We start from the raw sequence: 22,514 nt of genomic DNA, 5'->3' as shown, positions 1-22,514 counted from the left end.
TTTAACGCCCTTGTGGAACTCTTTACAGAAGTCCCAATGGCACATCAAGCCCTTCCTCCTCCTGCTGGAGGTCCACTTCCAAGCCAGATCCGTCCTGGAAATATTGATGACAGTCCAGCGAATGTAGTTCCATTGCCAGTTTTTAAGGGAGAGTACAATGAAGACCCCGATCTTCATGTAGCAGAGTTTATGGTAGCGTGTGTGGCTAGCAATGCCAGAACCCCTGAGCATTGGTGGAAATATTCCCCGCCACTTTCAAGGGCGCGGCATTTCAGTGGTATGAGAGACAAGCAGTAGGGACTTTTGGCACATGGGATGACCTGAAGTTGGCCTTCCTCACTAAATTCAGGCGTGAAGGTTTTGAAGAGCGGATGTGAGAGGAATTTATGAACCTAAGTCAGTCTTCTGGAGAAAGAGTGGAAGCTTATGTCTCACGAATGGAATCCATCCTGAAGAGATGGACTAACCATAATCTAGATGATGGCATTCAGAAGGGAGTGTTTCTCAGAGGATTACAACCAGAAGTCCGTAAGTTTGTGGAGCTGCAAAGACCAGCCACCCTGCAAGCTGCAACAGAAGGTGCAAGACTATACGATGAAGTGGAAGCTAGATTAGCGATGAATACAGGAAGAGGAGTCCTACCTCCTCTGATGCCAGGAATGATGTATCCACCAAATGCAATTCTAGGGACTGTTCCCTATCCCTACCAACAGATGCCCCCGGTATCACAGTATAGTATACCAAATCCACAGGGGCCACCATCCATGCCTCAAATGGTGGTTCAACCACAACAACAATGGTCCCAACCAATTTCCTCCATGCCAAATCAGCAGCAACAATGGAATCCTACCAACTGGAGCCAACAGCCAACAGTTCGAATAGGAGCCCTGAATCAGAACCAAAACAGAGACCCCTCTGTACCAGCCCAACCCGTTTATGCAGTGATTATAGAGACTCCTCAAAACCCTCCTGCCAGTACATCCGGAGGAGAAAGCTTGAAGGATTACTTATCCAACTCAGTTGCAAACATCAAAAAGGAGTTGATGGATGTGATTACAGAGCAGCTACAGACGCTGAAAGTGAATACTGCTAGCATATCCAATATTGCAGGAGCAGGAAGAGATGTGATGCGGTCAAATACTTGGTGTGGTAAGTGTCATCAAGCAGGCCATTTAGCCACTGAACGTACACGAAAACTGACCATTCCTGGAGCCTTCTGTTCCTACTGTTTGCGGAAGAACCATACAGAGGACATTTGCTCTCTAAAGGAGATGCATGATAGGAGAAGGAAGGAAGAAGACGCAAGATTTAACTTGCTAGAATCCAAAATGACAACACAGGATATTGGACCCAAGCCTAGAGATTTTGGTCCTAATTTCGGACCTAGAAGATTTCCCTCTCAAAGTTACAAAGGAAGACAGTCTGGCGGTGGTAAGAGATCAGAAGTGGAGTGTTATAGATGTGGAAAAAAGGGACACATCTCACCAAATTGTCCAAATCCCAGAAGGTCAGTGGATTACAAGCCCTTATGCAGTCGATGCAAAGGAGAAGACCGCACTGCAAAAGACTGTCCAAGCCCAGCCCCAGTGAAAAACAGTGCTACTGATAGTCCGGCCAAGGCCCAAGAGCCTACCTCCAATTTAGTGGAATTGGAAGTTGCTGCCATCACTCAAGCAAAGCAGAAGGAACCACCTATCCGAAAGAAAATAACCCTCCTACCAGAACAGTGAAGTTCAATCTTCCACCAGAAGAACAGAACAGAACAGAGCTTGACAGTGGATAGAAGGCTGCTTTATTGCAAATGCACTAATTGATGGTGGTTCATCAATGAACATTATGACGGATATGACAATGAAGGATCTAGGCCTACAAGGTGTGCAACCCACCCAATGGCTCATCAGACTGGCGGATCAGAGTAGAATCAAGCCTTTGGGCATTCTCCCATATGTGAAGACTACAGTGGCTGGAAAAGATTATTGGCTAACCTATCTGGTGGTGAAGCCAAACTCTTATGGTACATCCTACCCTCTGTTACTGGGTAGACCATGGCTTTTTGAAGCCCGAGCAAGGACGGATTGGTTCAAAGGAACCTTGACCTTGGGACGAGGATCCAACAAAGTGGTGCTGAAGCTCTATGGTGCTCAAAAAGGACATGGATCCACCTCCTTGGAATTATCTTCTGACTCTCCTAATGAGACTACAGATGGAACATCAGCAGACGAAGATGCTATCAAACAAATCCTTCCCAAGAAAACAGTGGCACGTTCCTTAACAGTGGATATTGTAAGCCAAATCCCAAAAGATGCAAAACCATTATCAATGGGTAAATACTTCCTGCCTGAACTAGGAACGATTTCCGAAATCACTTCTAACAGTGAGATAGAAGCATAGATGTACTGCTCTCCCTGTTATATGGCCATAGCAGAGCTAGAGACAGAGGCAAAAGATGAAACAAAGAACCTGTTCTTCTCTTACAGAGCTCCTACAGAGACAGAAGCAGAGACAGAGACAGAAGCAGAGATAGAGACAGAAGCAGAGACAGAGACAGAGACAGAGACAGAGACAGAAGAGGATGGAGATGATATGGACGAAGAAGGTTATGAAAGTGAGCCAGAAGAATCTATCCCACCAGCAGAGGATACATTTGGAGAAGAAGTTTCAGAAGCATCAGAAGTAGGAGAGCTCATGCTATGGGACAGAATGGCGATGGTACCATTTGGTCTGGTAAATGGATCTTCTCATATGCAAAATCTTTATAAGAGATGGTTGAAGAAGAACAAGCCATCTTTTAGCAATGGCTCATGCCACCCTCACCCATCCTTGCCAAAGAAAGATGATGATGATGCACCGTGCCAACAAGCACCAGTCCCACAAACCCAACAGAAATCAGAGGGTCCCTGTTATGTGACGTTCTTGGATGTGTCATCTTCAGAAGAGGAGTCTTCAAGCCAAGAGGTAATTAATTTTGAAACCAAACCCGAAACGGCTCTAATCCCATTCCAACATCTTAAGGAGCAACCTAAGTCTCCACCAAAAGAAGAAGTTGGTTCTAGTGGGACATCAGAAGAGGATACCACTCCTTTGAAGGAGTCGGATCTATACCTAGAAGCAATCCGTGGGACCTTCATTCGTGAAGTAGAAGGTGAAAGGTAGTTAACTTTTGTGGATGCAGAAGGCACTGAACGTCACTTGAAGGTGGGTAGCAGCCTCCCAGAAGAGGAGTTGTCAACCTTGTACAACTTGTTGAAAGAAAATTTGGACGTGTTTGCATGGTCCTATAAAGACCTAAAGGGGATTGATCCCACAATATGTCAACATCATATTGACTTGGAACCTGAAGCCAAGCCCGTACGGCAAGGACAGAGGCGAATGAACCCGAATTATTCCACATTGGTGAAAGCAGAGCTGCTGAAGCTTCTAGAAGCCGAGTTCATCTATCCAGTGGCAAATAGTGAATGGGTTTCACCCATCGTGGTTGTACCCAAGAAAAATGGCAAATTGCGAATCTGTGTGGATTTTCGCAAGTTGAATTCCAAGACGAAGAAGGATCACTTTCCTATCCCTTTCACAGACCAGCTGTTGGACACAGTGGCAGGACATGAGCTTTATTCCCTTTTGGATGGATTCAGCGGATGCAACCAAGTCCAAATCGCAGAAGAAGACCAGTCCAAAACAACCTTCACCACAGAATGGGGGACCTACGCTTACCGAGTAATGCCGTTTGGGCTTTGCAATGCCCCTGGTACTTTCCAGCAAGTCATGATGGCTGCATTCCAAAATCATCTGCACGACTTTATTGAGGTATATTTGGATGACTTCTGTGTCTATAGTTTGATCTGTGAACACTGGGGACACCTGGAACAATGCTTTGACCGATGCCGGGAGTATGGGATTTCCCTCAACCCCGACAAATGCATCTTTGGGATCTCTTCCGAAGTTCTATTGGGCCACATTGTCTCTGCACAAGGGATATCAACAGACCCTACAAAGATTGAAAAGATCGCTGCTCTGACAGCACCTACCAACCTCAAACAGTTGAGGGGATTCTTAGGCCATGTGGGTTACTACATAGGGTTCATAGCTCATTTTGCAACAAAGGCAACCTCCTTGCACAAGCTTCTAAGGAAAGATGCAGATGCAGAGTTTACTTGGACGGAAGAATGTGACAAAGCCTTCCACACTTTGAAGCAGTGTCTGATTGAGGCACCCATTCTGCAACCTCCTGATTGGACGAAGGAGTTCCATGTACACACTGATGCATCAATTGAAGGCTTAGGTGCTGTCCTTTGCTAGAAGGGCTCCTCTAAGCTGGATCAACCGATCTATTATACAAGCCGAAAAGTCACTAATAGGGAACGGAACTATACAGTGACAGAGCTGGAGTGCTTGGCAATGGTGTTTTCCTTGGAAAAGTTTCGCCATTACCTCCTATCTACCCACTTTAAATTTTATGTGGATCATGAGGCCCTGTCCTTCCTGATGAACAAAGCAGATGTGAAAGGCCGAATGATGAGATGGCTCCTTCTATTTCAAGAGTTCGACTTTGAGGTGATTACTAAGCCTGGTCGTTCCCATGTTCTGGCTGATCATCTGTCGCGTATCCCACAAACTGCAGACGAGGAGCAAGATGACCCAGACCTCCCTGATGCTTCCCTATTCTTGGTAGAAACTATAACTCCCTGGTATGCAGACATTGCCAATCTACTGGCAACCCAACAGTATCCTCCTGGTATTTCTAGTCGGGAAAGAAAGAAGCTTATGATAGAATCAGTCCCCTACACCCTGCTAGGTGGCGCACTGTACAAGAAAGGCAAAGATGAAGTGCTCCGAAGATGTGTTGCAGGAGATGAGATTGGGATTGTTCTGAAGGCTTGCCATGACGAGCCGTGTGGAGGCCACTTTGCAGGAGAAGCCACAGCCAGGAAGGCTTTGCTAGCAGGATATTGGTGGCCTACCATCCACAAGGATGCCTATGATTACTATAAAAGATGTGATGCGTGTCAGAGAATGGGAAAACCCACGAAGACAAGTGCCATGCCACTGCAACCTATCCTTCCCCTAAAGCCGTTTGAGAAGTGGGGCATCGATTTCGTAGGCCCGATCGATCCTCCTACTAGAAGGAAATAGAACCGATACATCCTCGTATGTACGGATTATGTTACAAAGTGGTGTGAAGCTAAAGCCCTAAAGCGAGACGATGGGAATAGCGTGGCCCTGTTCATGTACGAGAATATCATCACCCATTTTGGCAGTCCCTTAGAGCTGGTAAGTGACAGAGGCACTCATTTCCTTAACAAAGTCATGGAAGAGTTGACAGAGTTGTATAAGATCCGCCATCGCAAGTCCACTCCTTATTACCCCAGAGCCAACGGCCAAGTCGAAGTCACCAATCGCATCCTCTGCTCGATTCTGACAAGAACGATTGCCGCACATCGTCGTGATTGGGATGATGGACTTACAGAGGCCCTCTGGGCATATAGAACCTCCCATAAAGCATCAATAGGACAGACACCCTTTCAGATGGTGTATGGTACAGAAGCTGTTTTTCCTGTTGAACTGAAATTACCCTCTTTGAGAGTGGCTATCAAAGAGCGTTTGGGGGATGATGATTCACTGCAACGCCGTCTCCTGCACTTGGAATGTTTGGACGAAATTCGTAGGATGGCTCTACAGTGCATGGAAGCCACGCAAGCTCGACGCAAGGCTTACCATGATAGCTTCATCAAGCACAAGGAGTTCAAAGAAGGTGATTTGGTCCTAGCCTATGATTCACGCTTTGGCAAGTTTCCTGGAAAGCTCCAACAGCGGTGGATGGGCCCATATAAGGTACTTGCCGTCAACCCTAATGGCTCTGTCCAAGTGCAGACCATTGATGCCTCTGATGATCCCTTCCTGATCAATGGATATCGCCTGAAGAAGTACTTCCCTCCTTGGGGATCTTGACAATCAGGGTCACTTGATCTTTTCCCTCGTTGGCGCGGCACTCTACTTCTTATGATGCTACTTCTGATAGCCGTTCTTCAGCCACTCCTGATGAGGTGGACGCAACCCTCTGTCCCCTCAACCCTACCTTCCAACCTTGATCTCTTATCCTCTATTTTCCACCAGCGACAGTGGCGAGGTTGGTTCTGACAAATGGGCTTTCTACCATTTCCTTGCTCAATTCGAAGAGAAAAACAAAAGGAAAAAAAAAAAGAAAGAAAGAAAGAAAAAGAAAAAAAAAGAAAACATATCGATCATGGGAGAAAATGACTTAGGTCCCTGTCATGCCGACCTATTCTTCGAGAAAATGTGGAAACATCCTCGGAAATAGGGGAAAACAAGAAAAAAAAAAGAAAAACAAAACTGTTATGAGAGAAAATGAAGAAATTCCATGTCATAGCAGGCCTCGTTCCAAGAAAAGGTGGTAAACACCCTTGGGCGAGAAGCTGGCTGTGGACAAGGTGGCAACACCCAGCAGTCCAGAAAGTGGATTCATTAATTGATATCCCTAGGATCCAATTTTGAAGCTACCTCCCTTGGTACGCTGTGTCCTGGGTCTTTCTGCAGAGTGTCTACCTATCCTCTCGCAGACGACATGTCCTATCTAACACAACGTTCGATTTGATGGCTACCTCCCTGGGTACGCCTCTTCAACAACTGACGACGCGATCTTCATCGACAAACAATCAAGTGACGTGAGCTTTCATCCTAACCGGATGGGGAAGTGAGTATGGTTGCCCTCTATAACTATCAACAGAGAGTGAGATAGAGGGTGGGGCGAGTGACCAGTCTTTTCCCTTCAAATCAAATGAGAGGTGAGAAGTGTGAATGAAGTGTTGCACGCACGGGATGGACCTCTCAATGCACAAAGCACAATTTGTTTCTGTGCAGTGCACCATAAGGCTCCCTGGCCTTCCTTCTTGCACCGTATGCCGGCACAGGGCGGGATGCACAGTTGCACCATCAAATGCGCACAAGGCATACAATCTTTGCACAAGTGACCGTGAGGATTACATCAACGGGTTTCAGGAAAAGGTTGCCCTCCTGTATCTATCAACCGAGCGTGAGACAGAGGGTGGGATGAGTGTGACTGGAGTTTCTTCAATCAATTACCGAGAGGTGAGATTGAGAGACGTTACGACACTTGGAGTCAGGTATGTTCCCGTTTCCTTATGCACCCACGGGATGGGTCTCTATTTTCATCACAGGACACGTTACCTTGTTCTGTACATTGCACTATAAGGCTCCCTTGCCTTCCTCCTTGCACTTATGCCAAACGGATTGGACGCACTAATGCACCATCACCTGTGCGCCGTGGCATACTTCCTTTGCCCCATTTCCCTGTCAATTTCTCAACCGGGTACGAGATATGGGTTTTAATCCTTATTCCTCGAGTGATATTAGTCATGGGGCGAGTGACTGTTATTTCATTCCATTTGAGTGCCTGTGAGTTGAGTGCAACATTCCTCATCATCGACAACGAATTTCCTGCGATTCCTTCAATCAGCTACCTTCCTGGGTGCTGCCGCGTGGTCCCTTCTATGATGGATGTATGCCAGGAATATGCCTTGGTACCTCTAGCAGCCGACAACAACACAGGACGTGCCATCGACACTCAACCTTGATTCTTGACAAAATGGGCCAAGTTTTTCTAACCCTACAACTTCTGTTTCTCAGTGACGTTCATGTTTTAAGTGTAGGGACATTAGTGCATGGTCTGTGGCGTAGTCCTAGGTCCCTGTTGCTCGGTTAACCCTATCCGTTAAGGTCTTAAGTGTGGGGACGCGTCCCTGCGCATCTACATTGCATACCCTTCTGCATATGCCTTAACCTGCTCATGCATGTATGCCATGACTTGCTTTTACCCTAATGGGATTCCTTCCCACCCACCCCTTTATGTTTCCCCCACCCTTGGGGCTGTTCCCTTGCACTTTTCCTTCATTCCTTGCTTTTAAGGTCCTACCATGTGACTGCATCCTACGTTCACCGAAGTCCAAATCCAATCTCATAGCCCTGTTCCTCCCTCTGAACTGACCATTTTTTCTCTTTACCTACCCCTGTTCCAGTGCACGGTTCTCGCGTTATTAATTTTTGAAGCATTTTGCGCAAATTAGCTGGTTTTCCATGTGAACGCACTTTGCTTGCTTCAGACCCGTGATCTGACATCATAGCCCTGACAATCACTTTTCCCCTGAAATTTTTCCTTTTTACTCCGAGTCATTCCGATACAGGTTTGTCCAATATTAATTTTTCGGTTTTTTACGACTTTTTCGTGCGTCTTTTTAACATTTTTCCATGTGAACCTGCCCTGTTTGTATCGGAATTCCAATTTGATTTGACAGTCGTGTCCCCTGTTCCTTTCCCCACATTTTTCCTTTTTCCTCCACCCTCTTTCGACTTCTGGATTTTTTATTATTAATTTTTAAATGTGTTTTCGGGCGTATTTTTGGAGTTTTCTGCATGTGAACCCCTCCTACTTCCACCGGAACTGCGGTTTAACTTGATAACCCTGTGCCACTCCTTCCTGCGGACATGTTTCCTTCTTACTGCGTGTCATTCTGGCGAACAGTTCGTCCGATATTAATTTCCGATCCCATTTTCGGGTTTATTTTTGGATTTTTCACACGTGAACGCATCTTATCTCAGTTGGAACTATGTTTTGATGGGATAGGATTGTCAGGCACGTCTTTCTGCACAGTTTTTCTTTTTCCTGCACCTCGTTTCGATGCACGGATCTTCCGATATTAATTTTTACTTGCGTTTTTTTGTTCGTTTTTTGTGTTTTTTGCACGTGACTGCCCTTTACCCCTCCCGAAACCTTCGTCGCATATTTTCTTTGTTTTCCTCCTGTCGTCCTACCCACTTTTTGTTTTTATGCTATTTCGTTTTGACGTCCGGATTGGGTGTTATTAATTTTTCTTTATTTTTATGAGTTTTTACGCGCCCCGTCCCGCGCGTGAACGCGCTGCCGTCCTTCCTGCCGCCTGCCGTCCTCCCTGTCGTCGCCTCCGCCAGCCCGTCGCCAGGAGGTCGCCGTCGCTGTCGCCTCCGCCAGCCCGCCCGCCGTCGCCGCCGACGCCGCCGAACGCCCGCAGTCGATGCCGCCGCATCCCTGCCTTCGCCAGCCCGTCGCCGCCGAGGCCGCCGAACGGCCGCAGTCGACGCTGATGTCCTCCCTGCCGTCACCTGTCGCCAACGTGCCGCCGTTGTCCTCGAACGTCCGCCCGACGCCGCCGCATTCGCCGGATCGCCGTCGAGCACCGCCTGACGCCGCCCCCGCTACCCTCCTCCTCTTCCCCCTCCTCCTCCTCCCTAACTGCAATTAGAGGTTAGTTAACTAACCTTATATTAGTTAACTAACCTAACCTTACATTAGTTCCACTAACCTTCTATTAGTTACTTTAACCTTCAGTTGGTTACATTAACCCTAGTTAGGTTAGTTCCCCCTAACCCTAACCCAACTTAGGTTAACTAACCCCCTTTAGGTTAGTCTCCACTGACTTAGTCCCCCTAACTGACTTATCTGACTTCACCTACACTAACCTAGTTCCTTTTGACTAACCTGACTCGACTTAGTCAGACTTACATGACTTACATAGACTAACAGGACTTAGCTGACTTAATTTGACCTTACTTACCAGACTAAGTTGATTTTCTTGATTTAACTGATTTACTTAATTTATAAATTAATTTCCACCTCATAAAAATTTAGAAAAATTTCTAACAATTCCCTCCGCTTTTTGCCAAATTTTGGAAATTTGTTAGCTGGAAATTTTCACCCCCAAAATTTCTGAAAATTCAATATTTCCTAATTTATCCCACAAATTACCAACAAATGTCAAAAACTCATTTACAATTAGTGAAAAATTCTAAAAAAAATTCTACAAAATTCTACAAAATTCCCCTCACCCCTCTTGACCCTTTTCCATTCATTTTTCATTTTAAAATTCATTTTTCACTTTAAAATATTTTCATACATGGAACCCCTATTTTAAAAAAAAGAAAAAAACCAACAAACAACAATTAACCATACAAATCCCCATCTTATTTTCATACCCTAAATTGTGGATATTTCCTCCATGGCTACATTTTCATTTTTTCCCGTCATCACATATTCATGTGTTATATATCTTGATTTCATTATTATTCTTATTACCATTCAAAAAAAAAAAAAACAACAAACCAAACCAACCAAAAACACAAAACAAAACCAAACCACAAAGCAACCTCCGCAACAAAAACCAACCATAAATAATCACAAATTACAAAACTTAAAAAACCAATAAAAACAAATTTAACACATCCACTAAGGAGTTGTCTTTGTTGTTTCGTCAATGATCTTTACTTTTCCTTTACTAGATTCACTTCTTTTGGGAGACTCTTCCGTGCGCATTTCTGCATTACATACACACCCCTTCCAGGTATTTATTTTATGCGCTTTATTTATTTTCATTTCCCCCTTAATCACAAATTAATTGTTAAAATGAACTATTTATTCACCCACAGTTTCCACGCGCATTCGCGCTCAACACACAATTTGTTTAATTAAAATAAACCCGCCGTTCACTTAGCATGCACTAAGTGCGCTAAAGAGGCACTTTAATAATTTTTAATTAAAATAAACCAGCCGTCACAAGAGCACGCGCTGGCAAAAAAGCGCTCCACATCACCTTAATTTGTAATCAATGAACTTGCATTTAGAGACCCAGTCTGGGTATCGAAGTCCGGGATTCGAATTAAAGCACCGCTTTAACCTAATAATTGGTAATTAAATTTTTTAAGAAGGAATCGCCGTTTTCTTGCTAAGGTTTATCACTTAATAAAAATTCACCCATTTCTTAATAATTTCTTAAAATCAACCCTTCATTAAATTAATTTTCCCCTCACTGCACTTAATCCCCTTTTTTTTAACGAACCGTTTCGTGGGATGGGTATGCGCAGCCATTGGAGTTATTTCCATGGTCAAACACTGGTTTATCCACGATGTAGTCTTGATATGTGTCGGATGTGGTGATGTTTTGGTTTAGCTTCTTTGTTACAGTTAAGGGTACGGTATGTAGTTTTTTCTTTTCTTGCCTGCTACGGGGTTCTGGGTGTTTGTCTGATGCATCGCATGAAGCTTTCGGTCGCATTTGTCTCAAGGTCATGTCGAATTTTTTCTAGGTTGTGGTTTGCTTGGGGTTAGTTGGTCGAGTCACGTTTTATTGTTTTGATTGTTCTCTTATCCTTGGTTTTTTTGTCTGTTACTTTGCAGGCATTCTCCTTGATTGTCTGTGTTTGTGGTGTGTGTGTAACCATCTGAATGGCGCCTTCTCACGCTCCTCCCCCTATCCAGTACGTCCCATTAGTTAGTAGGGATTACTCTTCCCTACTTACTTTTGAGCCTCTCACGAAGGCGGGACTCGCTGCTTTTGTGGCTACTTCTTTTCCATTGCTTCCAGAGGATCCGTCGTTATGTGATGAGTTTCTGGCCTCTTACAGCAAGAAGACAGGACTAGTCCAGGGAATTTCTATGACTTTGACACCTCGCAGCCTAGGGAAGGCTCTGTCTCTTTCCTCCAAAGGTGAACCTTTTATTACCACTCGTCAGCTTTTCTCTAATGAAGAGATTCTGAAGCTGTTGCAAAAGCAGACAAGGGAATTACTGGATGTTAAGAAGGTGATCAACTCTTCAGGAGGTTCCTTTTCTATGATCACTGATCCTGTATGGAAGATGGTCTGCCAGTTTCTCCAGGACAGGTTTATGCCTGCCAAAATGCCTTCCCAGTATTTGTCCAAAGAGCTTTTTACAGCTTCCAGGATGGTGTTGAAAGGAGTAGCTATTGATTGGAGCACTTACCTCCTCACTAAAATGGATCAACATTTCGTCAAAGTCACCAGGGGTAATGTTACCAATGTCACATATGGATCATATTTGTATGCCTTCTTGACCTATTCCGGTTTACAGAAGACTGTGCCTCCACCTCCTCCATCAGATCCAGTACCTCCTCCTTTACCTTCAGATGAGTCAGAACCCATTGATATAGAGGATGATGATTCTCTGCCTCCCCTGGTCATCCAGCGCAAATGCTTGAAGAGGGTAGCGGAAAAAGCTCCTTCACTACTTCCTTCAGTACCCATCCCTGCTACCTCTGGCAGTGATCTCCCTGGGTATCTCACTTGTAATAACCTGTTTCGAGCACATCGAGAAGGATCCTTGGACATTTCAGTTCCCTTCCTGAACAGTCTAGTCTCAGGAGATGCAATTCCTTTCCTCTGTAAAGACATTCAGAGTTCCATTGAATTGTCAGTGACAGCCTGTGTTCAACAGCTGTACGTGTCTTTTTATGAAGAACTCATGCAGTCTAAGGACCAGTTGCATAAGGCAACATCCGAGTTAGCTTCTGCTAAGGATACCCTAGCAGATTTGTTTAAGCAAATGAAACAACAAACCCAACTGGTTGTGCAACCCAAAGAGATGAGATCTCTTCTTTGAAGCTCTAGTTACTAGAGGCTCAATCACAGGTTACTAGCCTTTCAGAGGAGAAGGAGAGGATGTCCAGAGAAGCGCAAGAGTTCCAAGCTCTCTTAGATGACAAACTTTCAGCTTTACAGATTGCTAATGATACAGTGGCCTCCCAAATCCAGCAGTTGCAAGATCAACTCGCAAAATCCCGCTCTGTTCCTCCAAGCCCTAATGTTCCCTTGATTCCTTCTCTTTCACAGCAGGACTTGGCTGCTCTTCAAAGACAAGCTACTTTGTGTCCTCTATTCCAAGATAAAGTGGAACGATTGTAGTCCAGAATGGACTTGTTATGGTCTACCTTTGAGCAGTTTTAGGAATATGTTCTACCAGACCATTCTTTCTTTGTCCACTACCACTTGCAGAAGTTGGTCTTCTACATGAAGCTTTCCACGATGGATTTACCTCTTCCAGAGGATGGATGGAGTGGGGCTTGGTCTACTAAGTTATTGACAGAGGTAGTAAGGCTGGTGTTTGAAGATTCTGTCACGCCAGATACCATGTTGATGTCATACATGTATCTACGAGGAGACTTGTTAATTCCAGATGAGGTGGATATGGCATGGTACGTGGGGGATGTGGTATTACAGGCTGTTTTGTATGTCAACCATTTGGAGTTGTGCATAGCTGACATGTTCCAAAGTTATTCCTCCAAAGTGGCTGATTGTCATGATAATTCGTGGCATCCCATGATTGATTCTGTGGTCCTAAATCAAAGACACAACACAGCTCCTACCTCTGCCCAGAGTACTAATCAACTGAGGATGGATCTCTTAGCCTATCTTTCAAAACATAATCCGTTTGATTCTTCCTTCTTTGATGCCTATCATCGACACTCTCTCTTAGGACCTTCTGTTCCTACCCTCCTCTATTACCAACAAATGGCTCACCGCTATGCTATATATCTTTCCCTTTGTCAATCTAATTCCACAATTATTTTACCCCTTCTTTTCCAACCTTCATCTTTCCCTCAAATTCCCATTTTTACATATTGTTCCTTTATTGAGGATAGGGTATTTTCCCCTTCTCCACCTTGTCCTTCTCCATCCATTCATGTACCCTCCACATTTCCTCTTTATCAGTTAACACCCTTCCTTAGTGATTCCCTCTAAATTTCTGCCACTCCTTCTTTAAACTTTTCTTCCTTTTATGATTTTTCCTATCCCTCACTTCATCCACTTTTCCTTATTCCACTACCCTCTCCTAACACTTCTATATCTCAACCACCTCAGTTAGTTAGTGACTGTGATGGGTTTGATAATCAGATTTCCAGAAGAAGGGGATGGAGTTCGGATGATTCCCTTACCGGACCTCAGATCAATTGGCCAGTAATTCCAAGAGAATGGACAGCTGCCAGTCAAGCTTATCAGAACTATGTTCATTTTGCTCAGCAGTATTCACAGTCTGCAGATCCCTTAGTGAGACTAATTGCTCACTTTGCTTGGTACCTGGCGTATATGCATAAGCACTCTCATAATGATTCCAAGCCTATTCCAAAGTTGTGCATGAATGTCAATGTGAGCATTGATTCCCAACAGCTTGATATTTTATATTTTCATGCCCTTTGTTTGCCTAGCAGATACCTAGTCCTGTTCGAAAGGATGTGTTGTCTTCAGTTTTTTCAAAATCCTCCCAAAAACTTTGTAGATGAATCCTTGTCTATGGATCATTTCCGACAACATCAATCTTTCAAGAGGGATCATCTTCATTGATACCTTTCCAATGTATGGTGGATGCTTTTTAATGAAAAACTCTCTTTTTGGAGGAGTCATTCAGATGGTTGTGTTGTATTAGTGTTTGTGTTGTGAGTTCATTTATGTCAAACGAACGTGGTGGTTTCCTATTGGATTGGATTTCGTGTGTGAGCTACATTTTGGAGAATTGTGGTGATGGGGTTGTGGATGGAGAGTTGAAGCTGATGCTGATGAAGAAGAAGAAAACTCTTATATCCTTTACAAATTTGTTGTGATTTTTTGTTTGATAACAAGTGTTACTGTAAAACGGGTTTTCCTTTCGTTGTATTTTTATATCAGAAACAGGTTATAAGTTGGGGTCGTGGTGGATGGATTCTTTTTGAAAAGATATTGAAGCTCAAAGTTGTGATTTTAAAAGCACTTGTATTCCCTTTTTCCTGGGTTGCGAGGATGCTTCCTTATTAAGTGTGGGGATATGTTGAGTGTTGAAATGACTTGTTTTTTGGCTGATTTTTGTTGTTTTTGAGAGCTGAATGGTTGATTTTATGAGATGCTTGATTGATTTGGAAGTGATTTGAGAGTGTTTTAGATGATATTGATTGTGTTTTGGAAGTTCATGATGTTTATTGGTGGTTCTCTGATGTTCTGATAGGTTCTGATTGGTTCTGTATACCTTCTGTTTTGTTCTGTTTTGGTCTGTTTTGTTCTGATTATCTTCTGTAAGGAGGGATGAAGTATTGATTGCTGAAGATTGAGATATTGTGAAAGCTTATTGAATGGTTTGTGAGAGTTTGGAATGGTTTGAGTATGAGTTAAGTGGTTTTGATGACCTTCTGTAACCTTCTGTAGGTCTTCTGTAGAGCTTCTGTCTCTGTTCTGTTCTGTTCTGTACTGTAGTTGTTCTGGTACTATTCTGTAACTGTTCTGTATGTGTTCTGATGGATGAGAGTGTAGCTTGGGAAAGTTTTCTAGCCTTGGAAAGAGGTGAATACAAGTGTAAAAGAGCTAAAAGAAGTGAAAGAAGTAGCTGCTGAAGACTCAAGTGAAGACTAGAGTGAAGTGACAGTAGTGAGCTATGAAAGGACACTGTAGTGGCTCTGGTGACTCTTCATATCAGACATACCTCTTGGGAGCGGTATCCACGACCTAAGAAGGATTATTGAGAGTGATTTTTGAGAGATTGTAGTGAGGATATGATGTATTATTGATGGAGAGAGAGAGAGAGAGTCAGAGATAGCCAATTCTACTGAAACAGAGTGATTGTATATGAGAGATTGAGAGAGAAGACTATGAAGATATTGAAGATGAATACTATGTGATGTATTTTCATTCAAAGATGGTGTATTTCTTTGCTTTCTTTGTTATATTGATGGGTTTTGTGAAGATATTGAAGAATATGGTTGATTCTATCAAATCCATGGGAGATCTACATGATGTTGTATGAAGATTTGTTGTGCTAGTGTTCTTTTCTTCATTGTGATCATATGAAACATAATAAACAAGCTTGTTGATGTTACAAGATAGATTTTCTTGCAAGAGAATTCCCTTTTCCTTGGTGTTCCTCTTGGGGCTTCAAAGATAAAGATGATGTTCATCACAATTCTCTATTTCTCAATTCAAGTTGATAATGATGGTTTCGAGAAGGTAAGGACAAAGGTCACAAGAAACTCTAAACCACTTACTATATAGAAAGTTCACATTATAACTAGGAAGATTACTAACCAAACTAGGAAGAATGTAGAATTTTCTAGTTATAACTAGATAATTTTGCCATCACTAGTCTCTTCTAACTAGTAACATCCTTTTCCTAGATAGTATCTAGAAAGTTGAAGCCCTATCTAGCAACATTATCTAGCAAGTTATTGTATAACTAGTAATAATATCAACCTAATTAGAAAATTTTACCTTTTACTAGTCATAACTAGCAAGTACTATCCTATAACTAGGGAATTATAGATATTCTATCAAGTTAACTTGGAATTCATGATTTTTCTAGGTATAATTAGTAAATAAATATTCATTGATTAGGCATTTACATTTGTATAATACTTACTCACAGCTAAGCTTTTCACATTGACACAAAAGCAAGACCACAATTGTTGAAAGGTAATCACAATAACAAAAAAGAAAATTAAAAGAAAGATGTTTGGTACACATGAATAACACAAACTGTGTGGCCCCAACAATAGAGTCATTGCATTTAGCAACAATAACACTTACAATGTGGAGCAAAGTACATGGCCACATTGACCAAGCATATATCATGGCCATGACATCCATCTTATTGCAAAGCTCATGATTATATTAGTGAGAAAAAAGCATATTGTACCAATGGATTAAATAGAAACTCCACACACTAACATCATATTCCGTACTTTCCAAATGAGCAACAAGAGCAAACATTCAAAGTGCATGGCAAGAAAACCACACAATCATATATACCCTATCATGAAAATTAGATAGCCATATTAAAAAGGAAAGCACATTACCAAGTGCATGACCATATTGGTCATGGAAGTGCACATGGAAAAAAATAACCACCAAGGCAAAGTGCGTAGCCATATTGAGAAAAAGCTAAATTGCATTGCCCAAAACATGTGGCTATAGAAAATGAAGCAAACTACATTGCTAGTTGTATGATGAAATATTATCACCTTTCAAACTAGCACTAAACTTATAAACTTCATGTCTTAACACAAAAATATAAGTACCAAGGATTCTAGTGATTCCCAACTATTGTAGCTAGCTCTATGTGGAAGCTTGCAACATGATAGATGGGAAGCTACTTTAAGGTTCACTATGAGGTGACTTGAATAATAAGAAGGCTACACCTAAATAGCCTTACAAGGGTGGAAGTATATTACCTTTACAAAGAACTAGTGCTCCAAAACAAAGAAATCCTCATTGGATATTCTCATTTTATTAGGGTTTGAAGTTGAGAAATTCCATAGAAAAGTATCGATGGGAGCATATCAAATTCTCACCAATCTCAAAGGTAGGTGAAATAATTCAAACAATGTAGAAACTCTTGCAAATTCTCAATGGAACATTGAAAGTGCATCATAATAAAAGGAAAACACAAGAGGAAAAGAAGAACAAATTAAGATTGGAAAAATTTTGAATTTATCTTTTGAGAAAAAATAAGAGAGCCAAAAGAAAAGCATGCTTTTTGTGCTAAGAACATGCTCAACAAGGCCAATATTAAAATAGAGTACTATAAAAAGCAAGGAGGGGAGGAAAGCATGTTGGGCTATTCTCTCCTATACATCTTAAACCTTCCATGTTGGGTAAAAAACCATAGGTTTGAATCTCTATAAGAGAGGCTGAACCCCTAGAGGATCTTAATGTACTCTCCATGAGGATTTCAATCATGCTATGCATTTGGCAATTCAAAAATTATGATGTGTGCAATCTTGTGTAACAACTTCTCCTATAGGCACCTATTTGGCTAGTATCATCTTGTGGTCATAACAAACATCAAGTGTAACATCCATGACAAGTCTATTTATGCTACCCTCTAATCCCTCCTAACTTGCTCTAGCCCTTATTCCTATAAGTCAAGCCTTAAAGGTAATTCAAAGCTCCCAAAAATCTTGGAACAACTCAAGAAAATTCATGAGCACTATCATATCCCTTCTCTACCCTTGGAAATAATAGACACATGAATTTTTAGCAAGACCATTCATATATACTTGTGAAGATCATATCCCAACGACTATATTTATGGCCCCAAAAAACATTATTACCAATATTTTAAAATTACTCTATGAAATTATCATTTTGTCTAATTATAACAAATATTTTGAAATTATTATCTAAAATTATTCTTTTTCATGGAACAATCTGACAAAATTTTTATCATTGTAGTTCAAGCCATTGGCATTTCCATCCCAATATGCCTTAGCATCCTATAAGATGCCAAAATACTCACTAGTGGGTTGGGATCCCATGATCTTTTAGGAGATAGGTGTTTTTGATTACATGAGTGCTTGAGAAGGCAAAAGGCCAAGTGACCCTATTATATAGGATACCTTTAATGCTAAGGGAAGCTTATCATGGCTCCAAGTTAATAAGTTCCCTACTGTGTGTTGTTGACAGAAGTAGTGTAATCACATACAACCCAATCTTATGGGGTTGGAAGCTCATATCCTAGGCTAGACAATTGTTTTCTCTGTAGGGAGATGGATTTTATACTACTTCATGGAATTGTGTTTTTATATATTATCTTTTGTGCAATAGAATGTTGTTTTTCAAAGTGTTTGTCATGTGCTAGATGTTGTGTTAATGGACCCTATGTAACATGATAATAAAAGGAAGCTACTTTTTTATGTTGTAATAGTATGGTACCTTTGCTAATTAGATAAGTAAAATAAATCCCATCAAGGAACATGAGAATACCTCAATCCTAATGACCAATCATCTATGGCTAGATGGACCTAATAATTTGGGTAGCTTTTCTAAACATTAGATGGAGTTATTAATATATGATCCTCCAAATTCAGTAGGATATATATGAGGCTCAACTTCATTTTTGGGGGGCTAATGTGAGATGATGCCTTATCGGCAAGGGGATCAACATTTTATTCTCTTCCACTTCTCACTCTCTTTTAACCAAGTGCCAAGGTCATTCACCTTCTTATGTGCAACCAGATGGTGCGAAGCTGCAGAGCAAGAAGGATGCAGTTCCTGTTGTATATGTTGATTGCCTCCAGATTGTCGGCTCCAAATTGCTGAGCTTTGCAACCTCATCCAGAGTTTGGAACGTACCATACATCCATAAGCCGGTTGACAACAGATTATTCAAAGGCAGCATAGGTTGGTTGTATCTTTTGAGAAACTCTACTACAATCTTCATGCTCAAGGTGTGCCAGTGGCCAATATTAAATGATGATCATTGTAACTTCAGTTATGCTTTTGCATGTCTTAGACATTGTGGATTTATGCAGCTATTGTGACTTGTACATTCACAGTCGATCATTCCTTTGTCAACATGGTGGTCATTTAATTCACTTTCAAAGTTCATGTTTTGGAGGTAGATATATTTTTTGTCTTATGCTATTGAAGAGTTTGTCTTATAGAGTACTTCTTTGAGCACGCTTGATTTTTGAATTTAGGAACTTTGATGTCATCGAGGCATGAGATGATCATTCAGCTTCAATCAGTGCAACAAAATTTGCTTATGGTGGTTTCAATTTGCTGAATGACATGGAGTAAGCAAGGGGCTTCCTATACCATTAAGAAGACACTTGGTCTCCCAATTCTTTGCCAACAATAACTTACCAATATTGTGCAAGTAGAGAGGCAACTAGTAGATGTATTTGATGAAAGTGTATGAAAGTTTTCTAGAGCTATCTGGGGTTGTGACTAATGTGAGCAAAAGCAAGCTCATTTATCTAAGATTGAATGAGTTAGCAAAGTTGCTAAGGGATCTAGGCTTCCAAGTAGTAAAATTGGAGCTGTAGTTGCTTGATTCTAAAGAATTTGGGTGTTTTCAAGATTTTTAGCATCAGACCTTAATTACTGAGCATATGATGGAGGAATTTATTTGATTATCTTGTACATTATGTATGTTGTGAGTCAAGTAACATGTAACAATGTGACCAAAAATACACGCACAGGAAAGGCCTAATTTTGGCATCATGAATCCAGTGAGATTAATGAAGGTTGAAGATCCATAGCCTAGATTATCATATAAGACACTAGAAGTGAAGTAGGACTCTTGTTTCACCGTGGAATATGCCTCCTGGCATCAATGATCCTAATGTGATTGAGTTGCTAGTCAATGTAGAATTCTCTCTCTTCTTGGTTACATGCTTTATATGTAAAGAACGTGGGTGCTTTGCAAAGGAATGGAGCTAAGAAGTGCCCAAGGAGAAAAGAGTGAAGATAAGGAAGAACTTCATGCAACATAGTCACAAAAGAAGTAAAAAGAAAAAAGCTCATAGATTGAGAAGGGTAAATCCAAGAAAACAAACAACCCTCAAAAGGAGGAACCCAAATCCTAGAGATGTCAAAGTTAAAGCAAGATGGAAACAAAGAAATTACTTTCATAAAACTTTTCATAAAACCCAAATTACTTTCATAAAACTTTTCAAATCATAAGTGAGGTTGGAAAAACTTAAAGCTTGAAATGAATAATAGGGAAAGATTAAAAGATGGAGTGCCATCAATGTTATGTAAAAAATTAAAAGAGATATGTTCAGGATAATAATTAGGAATATTATTTGAGTCCTTGAATATTGATGAGTTAACTACACTTTTATAATAACATACCAACAATGGATCGTTAGGTTACTTGTTGATATTTAAAGGTGCCAATGTCCACAACTTGTGCTTAGGCATGCCCTTTATCAAGAGAGCATGCATGTGTTTGGGTTGGGGGCTTTATATGCTAGTAAGTTTATAACACTCCTTTACGATTGTTCATATCTATCATAGGCCAAGTAACATGCATGTGTTTGGGTTGGGGACTTAATTACTGAGCATATGATGGAGGAATTCATTTGATTATCTTCTACATTATGTATGCTGTGAGCCAAGTGACATGCAATAGTGACCAAAAATACATGCACAGGAAAGGCCTAATTTTGGCATCATGAATCCAATGAGATTAATGAAGATTGAAGATCCATAGCCTAGATTATCGTATAAGACACTAGAATTGAACTAGAACTCTTGTTTCCCACATTGTAACTAGGGCAATGGCCAACAATTAGAGAGGGATGGTCAATGCCAGCTTGAGTTGATCCAGACCACCTATAGGTGGATACACCTGAATTTGTGTGTTATCTTAAAGATAACAACTAACAAAATTTAATGACGCCCTTTATGTAGTGATTAATGCTTGCAAATCTAAAGCCTAACACGCAATTATCTATATCTTTTTCTATCAAAATAGCTTGAAGAAATTCTAGTAAATGACTAAAGCATGTGTACAATTCTAGATCACTAGGAGGAGACTTAGCCTCATTGCATAAATTCATGTAATGCATTGTTCACCACATTGTCCTCTGAACATAGTCCCCTAGCATAGTCCTTTGAGCTTGGTTCATGCAAGCTATCTAGTACACTCCTCAACCTATCCTCTTGAGAAGCTTGGTACAAGTAGGTTGTGTGGTAATCCTCTTGAGAAGCTGGGTACAAGTAAGTTGCTTTGGGTTTCAATAAGCATCCATCTTAAGTAGTAGCTATGCCCTAGACTCTCATGTCAAGAAGCATATTAGACTCAACTTGGGAGTGTATTCCTCATGCATCCCTCATGCATCTGTAACATACTTTGCTTGATGGGAAATTAGGAGCACCTTGATATTAAGACTCAAAGAAGATATATTCAAGAAATATAAGACTTGAAAATAAAGTCAAATGGTACAAAGGATCAAAACAATAAATTCAAAATACCTTATTCTCTATTTTCTTTATTTTAAATGCTAAGAAAAAATCATAATTAGGAGCATTAGGTAGGCCCAAAAAAAGATGATAGAGAATTCCAAAGCCATGGAGAAGAAAAGTCTGAGAAGATGGTTAGAAATTTTAAACTCATACGAAGAGGAATTCAAGGGGAAGTCATAGCTAGAGGTAAAAAGGTGATTCAAGCTAAGCACAAGAAACATTTGGAATTCAGGAAGAATGATGTGTTCCTCAAGCAGCAATAAATGGAGTGGAGATCCATCTTCCCTAGGGAACATTGGAAGATATGGCAGAAATGCACTAGAAAAGTGTGGTCTAGTAATCCATAAACAAATTGAACACCCCTCTATGTAAGGTGTATATCTAGAAGCTAAACATGAAGGAGAGGCCCAATAAGTTTATAAAAATCCATGCATGGTGTGTCATGTGCCATCAATCTTGGGAGTCAATTCTCCATGTTCTCTGGCATTGCCTTGCAAGAGCAGGCTTTGTCTAAAAGAACGTGACAGGGTGGATTACAATTGCAGGCCTTAATGTAGAGGTTATGATGAAGATGGCATTGTTTGGGGACAAAGGTGTATTGGATGAAGACATATTAAACCTATGGAATGCCATCAGGGCATTAACATTAGCACCATTTGGGCCAATAAGAATGCTCAAATATGATCTACTATCTAGATAGAATGTAAGAGAAGTGCTTGCAACATGTAGAAAGATGAGGAGGAGAGAGCATGTCTTCAAAGTGGGGGTACAAGCTCCTTAGAAAGACAAATTTTTGAAGCCTATGGGAAGGCTTTTTGGAGCCCAATAGCATATTTTTCCATGAACCTCAAAATACTTTGTGATCGAACCTTCACATTAAAAAAAGGAAAGAGAGTACTCATTCACACTGTGTGTGCATAATCGAGGGCTAACAATGGGGCAGGGGC

The sequence above is a fragment of the Lygodium microphyllum genome, chromosome 30 (assembly GCF_053477565.2).
Source record: "Lygodium microphyllum isolate KBCC chromosome 30, Lygodium_microphyllum_v1.1.10, whole genome shotgun sequence".
Lineage (NCBI taxonomy): Eukaryota > Viridiplantae > Streptophyta > Polypodiopsida > Schizaeales > Lygodiaceae > Lygodium > Lygodium microphyllum.
Note: the sequence above shows the minus strand (reverse complement) of the source record.